Raw genomic sequence first — 16,822 nt, 5'->3', positions numbered from 1 at the left:
CGCGCGCGCGCGCATATTCAAGGGTGTACTCGCCCCTAGCCCCCATACCCGATTGGCCTGTGTGTCCATCCATGCATCTACTTGCAGATCCCCAAGATCGCATCATTGTGTATGTAACAGTATTTGCCTGTTACGGTATCTCCTTCACTTCTCTCAGTGCCGTGCCCCCCCTTTTGCACCCCCTTCCTCCATTGTAGCTGACCTCCCTGTACACATTGCCTTTCACTCTGATCAAATTAGCATGCGTGTCCTCTCAAGCCAGTCATTTCTTCTCCCTTGCATGACACCCCTGGTAACCCTCAAAGAATGTTCCTTTTAGTGTAAACACTTGTTTGACTTTTTATAACAGTGACCTCATACACGGTTTTGTCTTTTTTGAGGCTGTCTGCTGCCTGGAAGCGCTTCAGTCTCAGAAACATAGGAGCAGGTTTACTGTCCTCAAGGGTCGTGAGTCAGCATCTGCTCAACGGCAGTGGGTTTGGGTTTTGGTTCTTTTTGCAAGAGCCAGTCACCAGGCCTTTCTTCTGTGGTACCGTTGAGTAGGTTCAAACCACCGACCTGAAAACACTTTAAGCTGTTTCATTGACATAGAATTCATATATAATATAATTCGGTTGTTGAAAAATATTGAAGAGCTGGGGGAACATCACTACAATCAAGCTCAGAACATTAAAAACATTCAGAATTATTTATTATTAGCATCTCATTTCCCCCAGGCTTTCCTGCCTTAACCCTGAGAAACCACAGATTTACCTATCCTGGATCTCATGTAAAGAAAATCATTACCCCACCTCCAACAGAAGAAGAAGAAGAACAACAACACGGCAAAACCTCAATCCAATAGAAAGCAGAGCATAATAAAAACGAGACCAAATTTAGACTGGGTCAGAAGGGAAAGAAAATGCCTTAGTCTACGTTCCAGTGCACTCCATCCCTGGTCAGTGGTCAGAGGGGACTCACTGCAGCAGCGGTTCTCAACCATCCCAGTGCCACGACCCTTTCATACAGTTCCTTGTGTTGTGGTGACCCCCAACCATAAGATTATTTTCGTTGCTATTTCATCACTGTCATTTTGCTGCTATTCTGAATCGGGCGACTCCTGTGTAAGGGCCATTCGACCTCCAAAGAGGTCGCGACCCACAGGTTGAGAACCGCTGCACTAGAGGCAGAATTTATCTGGGGACTCTGCCAGTGGATTTTCTGCTTTCCCTGTTATCCATCGCCTTCTGCAAGCTGGGTGCTCAGAATGTAAGCTCTAAAACACTTCCCTCCTCTGGTCTTAAATTTTATTATTTTCAGTCCTTGGATCACACAGGCTGGTGTGCTTCTTCTCCACACCATCTAAGTCACACATTTTTAAGACCCAGAGATGATTTTTTCTGATTGCCGGGCACCATCTGATCTCTTCACCATGCTTTGCTGTAGCACCCATTTCATCCAGTGGTCCCGTCCTGAGGGTTAGTATCTAGCAGGAGCCCATCATAGGAACTGACTATTCTTAGACTAGGGCTTATGTGTAAGTGCAAGCTCAAACTCTGTTCATACATCTAAGGCCCAACCACCAAATTTTATGTTACTTGTGGAGTGCAAACTGTTGGTGCCACTCAGGAACCTCACCTGTGACCAGAGTGTTAGCATTTAAATCATGTTAGATAGTTGTTTTCCTAATTTTTTGTGCTTTCACAGGGCAGTAAAAAAAAAAAAAGCTGTCCTGTCATATGTAGTCTTCTAAGGTTTTATTTTTAAATTGCGATTTATTCTGGAAGTTCATGGAAGCAAAGAAGAGAGTAATGTAAATGTTTGCTTATGGTTGACATAATTTGTTTGCCCCTTCAGAGAGACTAAATTGTGAAGAATTTGTTTCTGTATTCTTCTGTCTGGAGGACAATGGTACAGAGATCCCTCTGAAAGTCAGTCTTTCTCCGGGAGCCTCGGCGCGCACAGCCAACTGCTCCCCATACTGAGAAGCGAGACTGGGGCAGGCGCTCAGAGCACTGCTTTGTGTTAAAACCTCATCTTGTTTTTTTTGTGTGTGAACCATTAGTAGATGTCAAGTTCACACGATAGGTTTGAGTTCCTAAGCTGAGCTAAAAGCAAATGTGTGGGGGTGTTATATTTCCAGCTGCCTGAAAAGAAAAAATATATATACATACACACACACACAGGTTTGCTTTTCAGCAGGCTACATTTTTTCTACTAAAAACACTTGAAACAAGATGTGTTTTATAAGCACATAAAAATGTCAGGCCATAATGGTTTTAGTGGGGCGCATTTAAAAGGGGTCCCTGAGATTTAAGATACTGCCATATGCAAAGAAGGCACGCCACGGAAGGAAAGGACAGTATATTGTGTATATGAAGGGGAAGCTGGTTGGAACCTAATTCAGCAGCTATATTGAGACCATTTAAACAGATTTCTTTGTACTATGCATGTCTTCCAGCCGCAAGTGATTTAAACTTTGGCCTTAAAAGTATTAAGCATTTGTACTTGAAATGGGGTTCCGATTTCAAAGATCCTGTTTGCGGTTGAAGGCACCGTTCATTATGCGTGAAGCGTCCCCTTCTGTGGCCTCCCCAGAGTCAGGACCTCCGTAGGCTCTGGACTCAGAATCAGCCGTTCTCCCTTTGGAACCAGGAGCATCCTTCAGGATTGCCGCTCCAAGCTCCAGTTTGCTCTGGATCTGAAAGCCACGTGTTTCGCATGTTCACTATGTAGCTGGAGTAGTTCCATTCTAATTTTTCACTTTTTAATACCTATGCCCTATTTCTTTGCCTAACGCTCCCCCACGTTATTGTAAGCTGCTTGACATATTTTGAGATACTGTTAGTTGGTCAGAGTTTTAAAATTCTGAATTGGGTGTTCAAAATGCATTGTATTTACATTATTACACGTCTGTAGCATTTTTGCCCTTTTTCTTTGTAATTTGCATTTTCTTTCTTTCTTTTTTTTTGTGTGAGTGAGAGAGTGAGTGAGTGAGTGTGAGTGAGTGAGTGAGTCAGTGAATGAAAGTGAGTGAGTGAGTGAATTAGAGAGTGAGAGTGAGTCAGTGAGAGAGAATGAGAATGAGTGCATTAGAGAGAGTGAGTGAGTGAGTCAGTGAATGAGAGTGAGTGAGTGAGTGAGTGAGTGAGTGAATGAGTGAATGAGAGAGAGTGAGTGAATGAGTGAGAGTGAGTGAATGAGAGAGAGTGAGTGAATGAGAGAGAGAGTGAGTGAATGAGAGAGAGAGTGAGTGAATTAGAGAGGGAGTGAGTGAGAGTGAGTGAGTGAGAGTGAGTGTGTGAGTGAGTGAGAGTGAGTGAGTGAGTGAGAGTGAGTGTGTGAGTGAGTGAGTGAGTGAGAGAGTGAGTGAGTGAAATCGCATTTTCTTTTTTTATTAATTGGGATTCATCTATGTATCAAGTCATTCCATAGTTCAATCATGTCCAGCAGAATTGTATATTTGCCACCACAATCAGTTTCCAAATGTTCTTTTTCTGTAGGGACCCGTGATATTGTCACCCCTTCACCCTGCCACCCCCTCTGTGCCCGCCTCCTGCCAAAACTCTTATTCCACTTGCTAGCTCTATAGGTTCATAGGTCCTGGTTTTCATACACCAAAACATGAAAAAACATATATCGCAACTTCAAGAGGGTGACCCCCCCCCATGACATAACATTCCTGAGATACCCCCTAATGTGTACACTCAAAAACCAAACTAAACAGTACAACCCCTAAACACATAAGATTTTGGAAATCCGATCAGGCCCAGCATGCATCCTACGGGGAATCTACTGACAAAGTTTGACTGTTCAAGTCAGACTTCTGCCTTTGACCTTCTGTACTCAACTCACTAATACACTCTGTTTAGTGACCACTTTCCTTCCTCCTATTCCTCCATTGTGGATCGAGGGAGTTCACCGGAGGCTTATTTCCTATTTAGATCCACCAATGACTCCTGGCCTACCACTGTCATCTGTAGCCTTTTGGAAACCAGATTCTCAAACCTTAGGTCAGATACTAATCACTCCCTTCAATTTTGGATTATATGCCTCACAAGCCTTTGGTGACTGATGATGTGTGCTTCTTCCGTGTGGCCTTAGTTGACACCTCACTTAGATGGCTGCTTGTTCAGAAACAAGCCTTTAAGACCCTAGATGCTATTTTATGGGATAGCTGGGCACCATCTGTACCATCTAATTTCTTCGTCACATTTTTCTATAGCACCATATCTTCTGTGTTCCCTTCCTGGAGACGAGTATCGAGCAGGGCCGTGATGTCAGAACGAATTCTTCTTACATTGGAGCTGGGACTTAGTGTGAGTCCCCAAACCATTCCTGGATCTATGTTTGTTTGTTTGTTTGGGTCTTTTGATTTATTGTTATTTGGGAATTAACCCAAATGTCATGTCATTGCATCGTTCAGTCTTATCAAGCAGAATTGTACCATTGCTTCCATAATCAATTCCCAAACAACCTATTTCTTCCTGGGTATCTTGATAACTTACATTTTCATACTCTTAAGCGACAATTCCAGTCATGGGAATTCTTGATTCCTACAAGGAGCCTTGGTGGTGCAGTGGTTAAGCACATGGCTATTAACCAAAACCTCAGTGGTTTGAACCTGCCACATGGGAGGCATCTGTGGCAGTCAGCTTCCATACTGATGGGCCAGCTTGACTCTATCCCGGAGGGTCACTGTGAATCACAATCAACTCCCTGTAGCAGCATTGTTGATTTTTGGTTTGATATTTTTCAGAGGCTTTAAAAAGCCTTCATTGTATTTTCAAATGATAAAAGTAATACTTGCCAGTTACAGAAACATCAAATGTCATGGGAATACAGAGTGTAGAAAATAAAGGTCCTCAATAATCCTGTTGCTCCCCACCCCCAATTTATTTTAATGATTTGGTGTATAGTTTGATGAGATGACTTTAAGATGTATTGTCTTAGAAGGATACTCAGATTGATTTTTTCTCTCTGTGAATTTTAGATATATAACTTTTTCTTATTTATAAGCTGTGATGTGATATCTCTATCTCTGTAATGGATCAAATTGATCCATTCGGACTCATCCTGACCTTGAGGAGGCTTTCTGAAGCTGTAAATCAGTCCAGGAGCAGATAGCCTTGTGTTTTGCAGTCCAAGCCTTACCCAACAATGGCACCAGGGCCTTATAAAATTTTGGATATGTAAATCTCCAAAAGCTAAACTCACTGCCATAGAATAGATTCCCACTATGAATCTACATTTTTGTCCATTCGGGAAGTTGATGGATATCCAAAACAAGGTTTGTCATCAATCGACATTTCGCCTTTTTTGAAACAAGAAAACTACCTGTACACTTGAGTTTTAGCACTGTCCTGGTAAGCTGTGTTCAACATCACGACAGTTTCTGCAGCATTTTTTTGGAGCAAGAAACAAAACTTCACAGCCCCTTGCTGTTATCTTAAATCAGTCATCACAAAAGACTAGGGCATGCTGTTAACTTAAATCAGCCATCACAAAAAACGAGGTTTATGCAAAACTGCTTTTATGAAAAATTTACTGTGACCAGAGAGAACCTTTCCAGGTGATGCCACTGGGTGCACTAGCTCAGAGTGAGTTGCTTCATGCTCGCCTAGCGGGGGGAAAATGTATTCTTTGAAAGCTCTGCTCTACTATACACACACACACACACACACACACACACATATATGTGTATATACATATATCCAGATAGAAGGTCCAGAGTTGACTGAGGCACCATAATTACCAAAGATGCAGGTTACTTGGTACATAACTTCCCTCTGTTTCATGGCTTAATATGGCTTCTACAGCTCTGGCCTTTCCAATCATTCTCTAGTTATGCGAAGGTCATGACTGAAAAGGTGTATCTGGCATGCCTACTCATATTTCATTGCTCAAAATTTCATGATGTGACCATATATCGCTGCAGTGGGGTCTGGGAAATCAGTCATTAGCTAAAGTGACCATGTGGTCAGCTAAAATTTTTGATACAATATGAGAAAAGAACAAATAGTGGGAAGCAATTTTCATTCTTTCTGAGAGCAAATTGCAATCTCTTGTTCTCTTTAAAAACTAGTTCTTCATTGAGCTGTGCATTTCTTAAACTTCTTGGTAGACTTGCTTATATTGTTTTCTTTTACTTTGCCTCATATGCTTGTGGACATGCCTTCTGGAGGGACCAGTCCCTGGCAGACATCACGTTTGGTTGTGAAAAGAGGAGATGGTGGACACAAGGGCTGCAACCAAGGGCTCACACAGTAACAATTGTGAGAATAGTGCAGGACCAGGCATGGTTGGACATGGAGTTTCTGTGAGTCTGAGTCTGGTTTGCTCGTAGCAGGAACTTAAAGCAGTTAGTACAACCAGTGGAAGGCGGAGTTCCTGGAGGTAAGGTCATTTGCCTAGTCACTGAGCAGCCGGGACCATAAGCCTGTTTGAAGCTGATGGTATCATGGACTGAGAGCAACACTGATCCTGCTCATTAACATACAAAGACGACCCCTTTCTAAATGTGATTATAACCACAGGCATAGAGGTTAGTATTTCAAGTACAGGATTATCAATATCCAGGTGAATTCTCAAAGACTCTGACCTGAAAAATTGGAAGGTTTTGTGTTTTATAATTAAATGCTTAGATATCGCCTGTTGTTTCAAGTTATTAATATTAAAATTTGTGTCTGTGACAAATGGAAAATTACATAAGCAAGGGAAAAACCAGTGATGCCACTATTATTTCTGCCCATAATAGATGAAAGTATTTTTAGGATCATTAAAATATTTTGGTATAAGTGATCTTAATGGTATTGATAATATTATCAGTGATGGCAAAATCTCCTATTTAATCAGGTTATCTTTATACAGAATGCCATGTTATCACAGATATAGCAGAACTCTTATTTTAAATAGGGCTTCATAGTCATCTCTGCTGAACATATAACCAGAATTTGAGGGTTGATTGGATGAAAGACTTTTTTTTTTAATGTTAATTTGCCAGGGCAACAGATGACACAAATGTAGAGGGCCTTGACACCTTTGTTCAGACCGATTTGGTTTCTAAAGCTGGATGTAGATGGCCAAGGCTCCTCCTTGCTGCACTGTTAGCCTGCGTGCACTCCTTGACTACTGCATGGTTCTAGCGAACTGTGCTCCATCTGTCTTCAGCTGTAAATGTTGAAGGATGTTTGCGCATGCCCTAAATGTTTGGGAATGCCCTGAAATTTCATGAAAAGCAACGCGTTTGGGTATCTGTAAAGCGTACATCCATATACGTAATGATGTTAGAGTCATCTTATAAAGTGTGCCTCATCTTTATCACATTAAAGAAGAATGTGTCTGTCTTCCCAGACTGAGTCGTTCTGTGGTGCGTAGGGTCACTATGGGTCGGAGCCAACTCAATGACGCCTAACAATGGCAGCAACCTGCACACAAATAGTCACTGATAGTTACCTTTCCAATGAGAGATTTAGCTTGCATGACTTTTTAAAGCATTTTCTCATTTTGATGGGGTTGCTCTTAAAGTGTTTGGGCTGTATTTGCATATTTCCCTTTCCATATGAATGCCTCTTTTCTGAATTATAAGACTAAATACCAAATGTTTTCTTGTTGTTGTTGGATAGCTTATAAATAGAACACAAAAATACTGATGGTGTGTATTATTGCTAAAATGTATTTGTGTTTCATTTACTGAGTACAATTTTAGCTATATTTTGACCTTCTAAGGTTTAAATATACGGACTGTTCTCTATATTAGCCAAATGTGTTAACTACTGCTAATAATTCAATGTGTTTCTATAAGTCATATTTTCTATGGATACAAATACACTAATGCATACCTGTATAACAAATTACAACCTAGGTTTAGTGATAGAATGTCCATATACATACATAACCTATATTGTATATATGCTACTGCATATATTTCACTTTGTGAACAATTTCATTTCGCAAACAGACTTTTTAATGGCTGCCTCATGGTCCCAGGGAACCGTGGTAGCCTAGGGGTTACACGTTGCGCCGCCAGCCCCAGGTCTGCAGTTCAAATCCACCAGTGGGAGAAAGACTAGGCTTTTGCTCCCATAACGAGTTACAGTCTGGGAAACCTCCAGGCGCAGCTCTGCCCTGTCCACTAGGGTCACCATGGGGGAAAGAAGTGAAGCTCTGGGTCCCCAAACAATTAAAGCCGAACTCCAGTCACTGCGTCCATTCTGGCTCCCAGCAGCCACGCCTCGTCCCCAGCTTCGTGTTTCCAGGCCTGTCCATCTGTACGGGAGCAGAGAGCCCCCGGCACAGCTGGCCGGCTGGGACCGCTGATCTTGTGGGTCTTTGCACGTCATGTCAATTCATTTATTCGGTTAGAAAGCGTTTCTAAGAGTCACTATGGTTTCATCCTCTTGAAATACAATAATGAATGAGGCTCCATTAAACACGAGTCCTTGTTCTCCAGCAAGTTCGTACTAATTAATCCATCATTAGCATTATCAGTCTACGGACGAAGTACATTTGGAATGTACAGTATATATGTATTGTATTGAAATTAGTGTATTGTGGAATATAGGAAATAGAGATTTTAATTGTAGCGACTCATGCAAATCACATACCTAATCATTTTTGACATTGTGTTAATCTAGCAGAAGCTAATTAATCTAACAGAATTTTACTTATTTAAATCCTCATTTCTATAACAAAGCATTTGTGTACTATTTTGTGTTCTCCTTCCTAGTTTTATGAGGCTTTCATACATACTCTTCCAGGGTCTGATGTTCTGATGCTGCTGTGGGGTCAGAACCGACTGCACAGTGCCTGATGAGAGTAGCAAGCCTCTGACAAATAGACCACCATTCGGACCTGTAACAACTGTACATTTATATTGTTTAAAAACCCTCTTAACATTATTTTTCCCACTAATTTTTAAAGACAAAATGACCCTCATTTTAGATGTATATATTTTTGGAACTATGGACAAGGCATGAAAGAATGGAGCCTAAATCCTTACAGTAGTGAAAACCCATGGAGATGCTATTGCATTTAATTTATAGATTCTCCAGTACGTAATAGGCATTGCCTTAATCTTCAGGATAGAAATAGCAGATTTTTCATGTCTCAGGACAGTAGGTTGACTGGCTGTATCTGTGTAACTAGTGTATTAAATATCTGGCATGCAAAGGCAATTATTTGTCATCAGAATCACTAATGGCATTTGGGATGGGTGGAACCACATTTTTATGTTGTTTGAGGGGTGGGAGGGCAAATGTGGTTTTCATGGAGAATTGAACTGCATTCCAGGATCCAAAAAGCTCAGGCTTTGGGAATAATTACTCTATTTATTTCTCACTAGGTTTTCCACATATGGAGGCTGCCAAGTTCCTCTGGCTTCTAATTTAGGAGCTAAAGGGATTTCCTTACTGGGATAAAAAATGATCTTTGAACAAATGTATGATCTTCGACATTCACTCAGATAGGGCCACGTATGGACTCTGTACCTTGCAGGAGAGATACATTATGTGGCTGAGCTCTTTTCCAGAGCGTGTCTTTCAGGCCAGTGTAGCTGATGGTTTGCTGGCTCCGTCGGCTGTCTTTGTGGCTGAGTGCCAATCTCCATCTTCCGTAAGCAGGCAAACTGTCTCTAATGCTGAGCGCGAAGCGAACACCCTATCCCATGATTTACTTGCAGTGCCGTTTATATTTCATTGCATTTCTGAAATTAACATATCAAGTGAAATAATGAGCACTTTAGTGCTCTTTAAAGAAAGTCACCTCTACCAAGGTTGGAAATCATCATCATCATAATAAAATATTCCACTGAAAAGTTTCAAATTTTGCCGCTGACATTTAGCTCTTTGATTCATCTGGAATTAGTTCCTGCGTGATGTGAACTATAGTTTCAATTTTCATTTTTGATGACAAACAACAATTTATCACTACCAACAATATATATGAAAGTTAAATATATGTGGGGGATTTTAAAAGCTGGATTTTCTTTTGTTCCATAGATTAGTATGTCTTATTCATGCCCGAGAATTATATTGTCCTAATTGGCCATCTTCATTAGAAGGGCTGATATATAGGAAGATGCAGTCTCTGTTTTTATTCTTTTCAAAAGATTCATTTTTCCACCTGAATTTTAAAATCAACCTTTCAAATTCTTCAGATAACCCTTTTAGGATTTTAATTAGAGTTTAATTTAATTTGTAAGTCAAATTTGGAGAGAATGTCATCTTTATTACATTAATGGATAGAAAACTATTATTGAGTCAGACCTGGTTCATGGTGAACTTATATACAATTGAACAAAAAGTGGCCCAGTCTTGCATCAGCCTCTTCATTACAATTATTGTGCTAATTCATCTCACTGAGGATCTTCCTCACTCTTTTGCTACATCACCCAACATGAGGTCCTCTTCCAGCAATTCATCTCTTTTCTGGTGTGTCTGTGTTAATCTGGGTCGACTGGGGAAACAAATCCACAGGAACTCATGTATAGGAGAGAGTTTTATATAAAGGGTAAGTGTACATCAAGAAAACATCCCAATCCAGTGCTGCCCAAGCCCATAAGTCCAACATTAGCCCATATGTCAGACACCGATCTACAAAGTCCTCCTCCATCTCACAAAATACACACAATGATGTTGACTGCAGAAGGAAAGCCGAGTCAGTGAGCGTGTAAGCATCTCAGCGCTGGCAGGGGTTTCCATGCGGCTGCTCCAGCACCCAGGGCTGCATGGGGGTAGGTCCATGTGGCTTTTCCTCAGGGATGTCTTGCAGGAAGTGAGCCTTGCCAGCTGAAGCAGGGAACTGGCTAAGGCAGCTGCACCCTGGTCCGACCATCAGAGAGCAAGAGACCTGAGAACTACTAAGGTGAGGCTCACTGAGCCATTTTTTTCTCTTGCCCTTCAATTAATCCCACGTGTTTATCGGCACGATGGCATAATAAACCTTAACTATCTCAGTGTCTAAAGCTAATTATGAAACTGGTACACCACTAAATTTATTTATGTTTTCTTTCATATTTCCTGACAAATTTAGAATATTTCTTGTTTGAGATCTTGCATCTTTTAAAAAATATTCTTACATGCTTGATATTTTTGAGGCTACTAAATTATATATATATATATGTTGTCCGGGTCTAGAAGTTACTGATGGTATGTATAGACTGTGATTAGCTTTTGTATAGTGATCTTATATCCAGCCATTTTGCTAAATTCTGCTTTATTAATAACTCGATGGTAGATTTTCAGGGTAGCTTTTTATGTATCCAGTCATAGTTGACATGTTATTTCTTCCTTTCCATTTCTTATGCTCGTAAAGAGTTCACTCACTCACTGTCATTGACTCAGTGCTGACTCAGCAAATTCCTGTGGTTTCCGAGGCTGTCACTGTACATGGAAATAGGAATTCTGTCTTTCTCCCACAGAGCTGCTGGTGGTTTTGAACCACTGACCACTATAGCACCAGGATGCAGTCTCAAAAACTCACAGGGGCAGTTCTGTCCCGTTCTGTAGGGTCACCATGAGCCCCTTGTTGCAGCCACGGTGTCAATCCGTCTCGCCGAGGGCCTTCCTCTTTTTTGCCGCCCCTCAACTTTACCAAACACGATGTCCTTTTTCAGGGACTGGTCTCCTGACAACATTTCCAAAGTGTGTGAGATGAAGTCTTGCCATCCTTGCCTCTAAGGAGCACTTTGGCCTTACTTGTTTTTAGGAATCGTTTTATTTGGGGCTCTTACAGCTCTGAAAACAATCCTTATATCGTTTGTATCAAGCACATTTGTACAGATCGGTGTGATGGCACTTTTAGTGTTCCTCTCCAGCACTACAACTCAAATGTGTCTATTCTTCTACAGTCGTCCTCATTCAGTGTGAAACTTTCACATGTATATGATGCAATAGAGAATAGTATGGCTTGGGTCTGGCGTACTGTCGTCCTCAAAGTAACATCCTTGCTTTTAAGTACTCTAAAGAGACCTGTGCCGCAGACTTACCCAATGCGATGAGCCTGCGTACCATTAACAAAGAGTTAGGATTAATTCAATTTGTTGTTAAAACAAGTAGCCCTCTAAGTGAGATGTCAGTTTAGCCCTCATGGCAAAAGGACACCAACATATTGGATCCAAGGATTGTAAATAATATAATTCAAATCTGAAGGAGGGAATGGTATCAGTGCTTAAATTGTGAGCTTGTGGTTTGCAGAAGGCTATTGATGACAGTGGAAGCCCAAAATACATTTGCAGGATCTACACATGGAATAAGCTTCCAGTGATTTCCCTCTGGCTGCAATTGAGGGATGGAGATAGCTTGGCTATCAGAGAGTATTGTAGAGATGATCACAGTAGATTAGAAGGAAAAATCTGACTTGCATGGTTAAAACCTTACTTTTTTATCTTTTTTTCGACACACTTTGAGCTTGATCTGGTTTTAAATATTTTTCCATTCTTTTTTTAACTTTCTCAAACTGGGGTATATCTGTCGTATTTTGTTATTGTTGGTAGCCTTCTTGACTCTCTGTTATATATTTTCCTAGACTCAGGATGGGGGACTCTATAGAGACGATAAATGGATTAAGGGTTCTTTGGGGGGTATGGTAAGGGAGATGGGGCATAATACGGAGATAATATCAAGGAGTACAAAAAGGAAGAAAATGTTTTGAAACTGATTGTGATGGTGATTGTATAACATTTCTTGATATAACTGAATTATTGAATGGTATGATATTTGGATTATGTCTAATAAAATGTTTTGGAAAAAAAATAGGAATTTCATACTTGCTTTTAATGAAGTACCATGTTAGCATAGGTTTTAGGTTGTATTGTTCATGATCCCACTCACCCCCATTTAGGGTTTTTGTTTTTTAAACAGTACAGTATTTTTTATACACCAATAAAATTCTAGTTATTAATGTTTGTTTTTCTCTTACGTACATGCTATATTAGTAAGCAAATAAAGAGGCTTTACTTAGACCTCAGTTTCTGATCCATATTCATCTTGACTAATTTGGAAATAATAATAAGTTTTCTTGTCAGACATAGCCACATGAAGCCAATCTTGAAGCTTATTCTTGAAGTATTTCTTGATAAGGTATTTCAAGTACATAGAGAACGGTTTCTCAGAAGCAGCTATAATTTTATTCTTGTATCATTCAAAATGGACAGCATTTCTGAGATTTCCAGTTTTCCCATTGACTTTTACCTTCTTCTGCAGAAACTGTTAAAAGTTTCCAGACTAAACAACTCCATCTTCTACTTTGACTAATATCCAAATTAAACTTCCAGCTTGACCTCCCAGCCGCCTTGCCCTTCTGGGGCCCCAGAAGACCCTCTGTTTAGTTTATAGACATAAAATGTTTGTATTTGCTCATCGTTGTTATTGATTGAGTTCCTTTTGGTTAGAGACCTCTTGTGCTCTTTTGGTTGAGACTTGATGGCATGACTCACATGTGCATTAGGGCCTGCAAACCCTACAGGAAAAGGTTCCCATGCATTCAGTAACTTCAAGTCCATGAGTGGTACTGCAGGAGTTAACATATTTGCCTGCTGAGAAGAAGGCTGAAGGTGAAGAGCACCTAGAGAAACCTCAGAAGAAAGACCGATCATGTGTGAAGTTAGCACTTAGATTCATTGTGCAGTTGGCGTTTGTATGTTCTACTTAATTTCTAGGTTGTAATATGCTGATCCCAATGCTGAGAATAACGATGATGATACTAGAACGTGCCTCTAGGCCAGCATTTCCTCGTGGTAGCTACCAGGCTCAATGAAGCTTTCTCTCACCAAGTTGTTTGATTTTCACCTAGTTACAAAAAGCCAGTCTTGTACTTCAGATACCTGGGGCATGGCAGTCTAGTGTCACCACTCAACACTTTGCAAAACCTGGGTGTATTTGACCCCAGAGACCACATCCATAACCGTTGTCTACCCAGGTGCCCTTCTCCTCCTGTTTTCCAGATGCCAGTGTGAACGCGTGTGGACCCTGTAGCCTGATGAAGCCCTAACCGCTCGGGAACTTGTGGATGAATGGGTGTCTTTGAATCCTCTATCCTGTCTGGGAGCCCCTGGCTCCCTGCTGAGGCAAGAGAGGTTCTGCACCTTTTGGAGGACATTTGTCCATGACTAAAAGGGAAATCTAAATTGATTTGATGCTGAGAACGATGGGTTTGAGAGGCGTTTGGCTTTATTCACTTTCAATATTTAGATATGTGGTATTTATGACTGTATTTTGGGACAGAAAATCAGAGAGCTTACCCCAACCTTTGGAAAATATCTGTAGCATGCAAGAATCAAGTAAGAGCTGAATAAAAATATGCATTAATGCAGGCATCACTGCCCACACACCAAGCACAAGGCACCTCTGTTGGGCCTGGGGAAAAATAAACTCCCGCTCTCGGTTTCATGAGGGTGGCACTCAGATTTGGTGGCTGGGCCCAGGAGTGGTGCAGGAGCATAGTGTGAAGCCGGTAGGTTCTTCAAAGCACAACCAAATGAAACACTGGCATGAAAAACCTATTGCCTGCAAATCTATTTTGACGCCTAGTGACCCTCTGACATCATTTTCAGAAAATGAGTTCCTGATTTCCTAATCCCACAAAGGCAGTTGCTTTTCAGAAAGGAGAAAAAAAAAAATCAACTTAAAAAAATAGTTTACTTTTCTACTTTTACAAATGTGCAATTCATCATAATTAGCAGAAGGATAAGATAATCAAATATTCTGTTTAAAATTCCTTCCTTCTCCACACCAAAAAGTGTTTTAGGAAGAATTTGTTAATTTTTGCCTCTGCCCTTTTAATCATTCCCTATCTTGGACCAGTGAATATAAAAATGCTCCAAAAGCAATTACCATTCATCTTTCAACTTGATGAACAAGTATTTTTCACTGCAAATGAAGTCTGTTCTGTAAATGATTAGACATTAATCAAAACAAGAGTCCACCTGATTTCGTGTCAGCATCTCCATGTCTCTGCAGGAGGTGACATTTTTCTGTCGGCTCCGAGTTTCGCCCTTTCCCTTCTGCTCAATTGTGTGTATTTGGCTTGGTTTTGAATTCGGGGAAGGGTAGGGCTGCATCCTCACATGAAAGATAGGTAGGGTTCTTTTTATAAAAATGTTTAAAGTGCTTATCGCCTCTTCACAAGTTTCGGGCTCTCCCAACTCTCTATGGAATTCCTAAGCACGATGTGTTTATAGTATATTTAAAACATTGCTAACATTTGAAGAAAAGACAGTATCAGCCAAAACCCTGCCAGGCTTTCCACTGACGAAGGCTAGTGCGGCCGTGTGGACATCCGTGTTTCCGGGGTAGAATTCTCATCAGTCATTACATTTCCCCTTGTGCTTACAGTTTACACCTCGTATCGGCTTCCTTAAGGAGCACTGGTGCTGTGGTGATGGAAGCTGGGACTGTGGACCACAAGCTCGGGGGTTCCACTTACCACATGAGGCCTTCTTTGCTTCTATAAAGATTTACTCTCAGTAACAACCCCCCCACCCTACCCCCATGGATCAGTTGGACTTGGGATAGCAATGCTATGAGTCAGAATCAATTTGTCCGCTACGGATCTTTGATGCTTTTAGTTTACTCCTGAATTAGGGTTTTCACACATTTTCCACCATGTGCCTAGCTGTGGGATAGTTTGTCAGAATTTGTTTTCCATTTCGGTTCAGTGAGCTATTAGACAGGGCTGCCCACCCAAATGTTGCTTGACACACAGTGAGTGCTCACTATAGAATCCCTGAATAAAGGCCGGGCAGTAAGGCAGGGGCCTATTAGCTTCTCTCATCTCTGCATTAAATGGTCAGGGGCTTAGAGGGAACATTTCATATCACTGCTAGCTATGGCATGCCTAAAACAATTCATCCTTACCTGAGTTGTTTCTAAAATAAAGTTCAGATTTTAAACACTAGGGCTAGCTTTGGGTAGAGGTGAGCCTGTGGGATTGTCTAAGCACAAGGGGAAATGTCATGACTGATGGTTTCCAGGAGAGTTGGAAAAAATACTCTTCAAGGGTGAGCATGCTTTTAGGTGGCTGTCGGGGACAGTGGACGCACAAAATCCCTTTGCAGGGTCCCATGAAGGTTAAATCTCTGGTGAATTCCCTCTGACTGTAGTCCAGGGATGAGAACAGCCAGGCTATCAGACAGAGAGCATTGTAAAGTCAATATTGGCAGGTGTAGTTTTAGGTTCAAATGTAAAACCCTATCATTTTATCTCTTTATTTAAAACTTTATTCCGTTTTTAATATTTTCTGCTTTCTCTTTGATTGGGGTTTTCCTATGTTTTATCTTCCATTGCTTTTGTTTGTTTGTTTTGTATGACTGTGTTCTATGGTGAATGATTTCCGGTATATGAAATCCAGGATAGCTCCATCTATGGAGACACTCTCTGGATAAGGGGCATGGCAGGGGAGGACTCGGGGAAACGGAGAGTTAACAATAGTGAGGATGAGAAGAAAATTCTCTGAAGGTGTAGTGGTGATGGCACAAATCTTAATACGACGGAGCTGTTCAATTGAGTGATATGTGATACATATGTCAATAAAACCATTTGAAAAGAATGAGCATGATTTCACCCTGATCCTAGATCTGAATTCATTAAGTGGTTCTAGTAGCATATAATTTTGATAGCATCTCATGTGTGGATCTTCTATCCCTTGTAGCTCTGCACTTTTTATTTTGCTGGCAAAAAATACTGATTGTTTCTTTCTTTCTTTTTTTTAATCATTTTATTAGGGGCTCATACAACTCTTATCACAATCTATACATACATCAATTGTGTAAAGCACATTTGTACATTCATTGCCCGCATCATTCTCAAAACATTTGCTCTCCACTTAAGCCCCTGGCATCAGCTCC

The 16,822-nt window shown here is 40.9% G+C and overlaps 1 protein-coding gene and 1 pseudogene across 1 annotated transcript in view; one reads left to right on the top strand and one right to left on the bottom strand.

Moving 5' to 3' along the window:
• Positions 1 to 16,822, top strand: part of FSIP1 (fibrous sheath interacting protein 1) — a 201,030-nt gene that overhangs the window by 100,766 nt on the left and 83,442 nt on the right. The gene's annotated exons all lie outside the window — the stretch shown is intronic.
• The window catches only part of LOC115868719, an 82,194-nt pseudogene continuing 78,307 nt past the window's right edge, over positions 12,936 to 16,822 (bottom strand).

Source organism: Echinops telfairi, unplaced genomic scaffold (assembly GCF_000313985.2).
Source record: "Echinops telfairi isolate 266 unplaced genomic scaffold, ASM31398v2 ScPeMD7_18;HRSCAF=68, whole genome shotgun sequence".
Taxonomy (NCBI): domain Eukaryota; kingdom Metazoa; phylum Chordata; class Mammalia; order Afrosoricida; family Tenrecidae; genus Echinops; species Echinops telfairi.
Note: the sequence above shows the minus strand (reverse complement) of the source record. Positions and strands in the feature narration are given on the sequence as shown.